Source organism: Netta rufina, assembly GCF_964035555.1.
Source record: "Netta rufina genome assembly, chromosome: 2".
In the NCBI taxonomy this organism is placed as follows: Eukaryota; Metazoa; Chordata; class Aves; order Anseriformes; family Anatidae; genus Netta; species Netta rufina.
In genome coordinates this window covers 59592174-59597756 of record NC_140124.1, presented here as the reverse complement: position 1 = coordinate 59597756, position 5583 = coordinate 59592174, and positions in this window count along the sequence as shown.

The following is a 5583-nucleotide window of genomic DNA, read 5'->3' as shown; positions in this document are numbered from 1 at the left end:
TCCTTGGGTCTTATTTTAGGTATTTTAGGTGCCTCACAGGCACGTGATCCTACCTACCATTACTTAAATTACCCGGATCTGTTTTGTCACACAGAATCACAGAATCACAGAATTTTCTAGGTTGGAAGAGACCTCAAGATCATCGAGTCCAACCTCTGACCTAACGCTAACAGTCCCCACTAAACCATTTCCCTAAGCTCTACATCTAAACGTCTTTTGAAGACTTCCAGGGATGGTGACTCCACCACTTCCCTGGGCAGCCTGTTCCAGTGCCTCACAACCCTTTCAGTGAAGAAGTTCTTCCTAACATCTAACCTAAAACTCCCCTGGCTCAACTTAAGCCCATTCCCCCTCGTCCTGTCACCAGGCACGTGGGAGAACAGGCCAACCCCCACCTCGCTACAGCCTCCCTTGAGGTACCCATAGAGAGCGATAAGGTCGCCCCTGAGCCTCCTCTTCTCCAGGTTGAACAAGCCCAGCTCCCTCAGCCGCTCCTCGTAGGACTTGTTCTCCAGGCCCCTCACCAGCTTCGTTGCCCTTCTCTGCACCCGCTCAAGCACCTCCATGTCACGAAATAGTGATTTTGCAAATTGAATCAATTATTTTTACATTGATCACTGAAAGCTCAAAATAGATCCTGCTGAAATGAAACTGTAAGACCTCACACCCCATACTGACTGCTTAAACATCATATTTCTAGAGCATGGCTATGGCAGTACTCTGCAGCTCCCTAAATGCAACATTAAGGACAAAGATCTTTAGAAGCACAATTCTTTCCATGGTCTCTCTTTTACACTTCTTGCAGAAAAGAACATATTTGCAGTATTCTTATCACACAATCATAAGTCCTTCCTGTGCCCTGTCCGTCCCTTAAGTCAGGTGAGATGGAAAGAAAGCTGGAACCAAGAGAACTACACAGTGAAGGCTTGTTTGTATGTGGCCTAATCCCCTGTGCAACCACTTTATGACTGGTCACAGTCTAAATTTTATCTGGGAGAAAAACTTATAGTATTAGCAGGGTTTTAGTAAGAAAAAATTCTCTTCTGCTGACTGAAACTTCAATTAAGAAAGCATTCAGGAAGCCAAACAGACTGATAAAGAGGGAACGGTCTCTTGGGGTTTGGTTTTTAATCTGAGAATTCAGATTCAATATGAATTGTTCCCATATGAGATCATGATGTTCTTGAAAGTAATTTAGATTAAGGAGTAAGGAGGTGATGTTTTTTTGTTGTTGTTGATTTATTTCCCCTTCTCTCTCCCTCTGCTCTGCAGACTTGGATGTTTGGGTTTGTTTGGTTATTGTTGTTCGCAGTCCTTTACAGTTGTATTTTTGCCGCACAGTGGACAAAAGTGGTCAGGACTGAGCAGAGTCACCATGTAGCTCAGCAGCAGTGACCATGATTTTTAATTGAGACCCAACAGCTCTGGTTTCTTCTGAAATGCCAGCAGCAGCTTTGACTAATCAGCCAGTGCAGCTGCAGGGCGAGGTTTGGAGCAGCTCATGTAATATTAAGTCCTTTGTTTTCTTGTGTTCATGAGGACACTGAACTACTTGTTCAGCAGGCATGACCAGTGACCACAAGTCAGAACACCAGCTGATTTCGCAGTGCAAAAGCCATACGCACATGCACACTCACTGTGGGTAGGTCTTGGTTCAGGCCACAAACACACACACACAAGCTCAAGGGGCAGCTAAAAATGGCTTTAACTAAAATTGTTAGGGACTACACAAATAGGCCTGTCCCAAAAGAGCATGAGATCCTGTTTCTGTGGCACAGCAGCTTTAAGTTGTGGTGTGATCTCCACCATGACCTCCACCAGGCCTGGACTTCCTTCCTTCTGTTCGAATGCCACATACTGATGGCATTCAGCTAACGAGCCACTGGCTTTCAATTAACAAAAACTCCATGCCCTATCCAGCTTATCATCCCACAAAGTGGGAGATATTTCCTCTCTTAGAGATGGTCCCAGGTTGGTTCCTCTATTTCCTCTCTTAGAGATGGTCCCAGGCTGGTTCCTCAAATGTTCCCAAGATGCTGAAGATCTTAAAGGGCAGTGAACAAGTTGGTGACACTGCACACATCTGAATTGTCTGGTGACTTGCAATTGATCCTGGGGGAGTTGGCACTGTCCCTACCACTGTGAAGTCCCCAGCTGCCGTGTGTAACCTCTGCATGCTCATCCTTTTTTTTTTTTTTTAATTCATTTAAGAACTTGTGTTGACAGTCAGTCTTTCCCACTAGTTTTTAATGCTATTATCTTTAAACATCTTGTGTACATTTCCATTGTTGACACCTTTCCTGTCTGTATAAAACTTGTCTTTTCACTACCAACTGTTATGAAAAAGACGAAGGCATGAAGACCCTTTAATTTCTTTTCTCAAAGAAGGCACTCCACTGTTTTTGTGTTTTTTTTACAGTCTTGCCTCTGTCCTTTTGATATTTTCAGTTCATGTCTTCTTAAACAAGGGAGCATGAAACTATATCCAAAATGACCCCCAAAATTCATCCAAGTTAAGATACCTGAAGAAAAGCAGTCATTTATTGAATACTAGCAGCTACTCTCAGTAACTAGTTGTGGAAACTTGCGGGACTGATCTTGCAAGTGTGTAATGTAAACAACTTTATTTGCCTAACTACTATTACTGATATCTTGATGCTATTTTCACAATACTTTTAGTGACGTGGAAATCTTCACAGGAATGGACCTATCCTAGGCATTTGTGAATCAATACTCATATTTATCACTTTTTCTAGCTCATCCATCAGTATATCCTGATATGTCCTTTACTGTTTTTGAAATACAAAAAAAAAAAAATCAGAAGGGACTATATCTCAACAGGAAAGGTATGTGCATACTCTTTTTGAGGTCAGTACAGCGAGTGGTTTATGGCTCCACAGACGGCTGCCAGAAACACTTGCTGATGAAGATAATTTCGGGGGCAACATGGGGAAAACAGGATAAATGCAAAGAAATGAGCTATTAAAAATTTTTAAAAACACTCATTTGTTGCACTGCATTTAAGATCCTCCCTTCTGAAGGTACCCTAACAAATTTACATACTGACCACTAATAAGAGACCTTACAGCAGTACCATCTCATGCCTTCTGTCTATATAATGCCAAGTATAATGCCTCAGCAATCTGACTCTGAGCATCATCAGCCAGCCTTGGCATCAAAACTCATCAGATGGTCTTTACAAACAGACTGATGAACACAAAGATCAGGGATCAAATATCCACGCCAATTTATGCACTTTACAGCTCACAATATCATCAAAGAATTTACTCAGTGGGTAATATGTAATAAAGACCACTTCTGAGAAAGGAAAAAAAAAATAAAAACTGGCAGTCTTTTGTTTAAATAAAAAAAAAAAAAGAGAGAGAGAGAGAGGACGAAGAAGAAGGCAAAACTGACAGAAAATGTTTCTTCCTGAGATGTGTTAGAACAGCTGTACACAGTAATAAAAGCCTATCAATTGCTTGATATCAGCTGAGCATACACTCACTGTACATCAAGCCTGTGAGGATTCTGTATTATTTATAATATACTTTCTTCTGCTGTGGTTAAAGGTGTGATATCAAAAGCAGGTCCTGTGGCCCCAGACATCAACTGAAGATGAGAATATGACAAGTTACATTTATGACTGGAAAATTATTGAATTTCATGATAAAATTGAAACCTGTCTGTTCTGAACAAAATAAAAAATTTTAAAGGTAAATGTTGAGCCTAAGACTATTTCACTGGAGTAATAATAATAATTTTCCCAAAACTAATTTAAATTCTCCTTGATATTTAATCATTCACAGTTTTTAGAGAATAGGAATGCATTGTCCATTTTCAAAGAATCACATGGCATAGGTAATTAATTTTTGATTGTATACAAGTTGATGTTTGCTATTTTAATTATGTAAACATACTCTGTGATCTTTAGAAGTGAATGTATCTGTACAAAAATCAGCATCTCCATCCCAGTTTATTCATCTACCATCATGTCTCAGGTAAGTGATCGGTTTTGCATGTATTTAAATGTTTATGTAGCTGTGTTAGCTTGACATCAAAAAAACAACTCATTGCATGCTTGCTCTCTTCATCTACTTAGATTTTATATAGTTTTAATCTCAATTCAGTTACTACGTTTTAATCTTTACAACATTGGCCAGTCTCAAACTAACCTGATAGAAGGGAATAAGCCTCACAGATAGCTAAATTCCTACAGGTTTAATGCAAATACCCTAGAGAAGAAAGAGGCAGATTAGAGTCCCAGAAGAGAAAAAGGCTGTGGAAAGTTCAACCCTTATTCAACACCAGAGAATCAACATGTGGTTGGGAAAAAGACTGCCCTTCTATAAAATCTTCAATTGTAGAGGAAAAAAAAAAAAATAACACTGAACCCACAAGTCACTAGGAGATGTGCATCCTAGGAAAAGAGATTTCATTAGTTCCAATGCTTACAGTGCTGCGTATTTTTCATGTGATTTACAGCCCCGTTCACCAGTGCCTTGGAACAGGCATACAAGCAAGGACCACTGGGCTGTCTGGTCTCACATCCTTCCTTTCACAAAGCCCACTGATAACCTCTTCAGAGGAGTAAATCTTGCAGGGGGGCATTTAAATTACAATGAATGGGCACAAACCTTTTCCCAGCACAACAGGTAAGCCTTTGTTTTCTTTAATACTGTTTCTTATTGTGGAGAGGTGCTATGTTTAAAAGAAGGCAGTCTGTCACTTCCATTTCTGCTGCAGTAGTTACACTGTAAGTTAGGGGGAAAAAAGTTTCCAGCTGAATGATAATAATAAAAAAAGTTCCATTCCTATTGCACTGGAAATGTGATTAAAAGGCAGGGAATAGCCTCCAAGTAGAAACTGTTTATGAGGTATTTTATTAGAAAGTGTGTTTTTCTGGCTCAGGGTTCAAATCAGAAAAATAAGATACTTCTGAACACAGGAGACAACACTAATTTTCATTCATTAATTTTACTAAATCTGCAGCAGGCTTGAGGCCATTTTTATTTGCTGTTGTCAGCAAGAAGTTGCATGCTGGATACAGTTTATTTAACTGGGGAAAATATTCAAGCGGACAAGGTTGTAAGTTTACCTTAGGTAGCTTTGTTGCTTGGCTGCTTGAGTGTTGGTTCCAGAAGTGGGCAGTATTTGGACATTTCTTTTCAATGCTGTCCTCTTCTTTTAAAGCTCATCTGCTTTCAAAGCATCTCTGAAGCTCACTGCCTTCAGCACCTGTGCAGTCAAATGGGTTAGAGGAGGCCAGCAAATCCATATCCAATTCAAATTTTCAGAACAAAGGTTGATTGTGCTTGACAGTGAGGATTATCTTCGAACAACAACAACAACAAAAACCCACGCTGTCCCTACTGTGGAGCATGGCACAAGCCACAAGTACTGTGAGGGTAAATGAAGCCCCACCACCCTTACAGGCAGCTCTCTGCACTGGGGGTGCACCCTCACAAGCTACCTGCTCACAGACACTGTGGATGGGTTAGGACACCTGCAACGCAGGCACCCTGAGCATGTGTTCCCCAGCTCATGATGTCTGAGGTTACCCTGGCACTGTAGCTGCAGTTT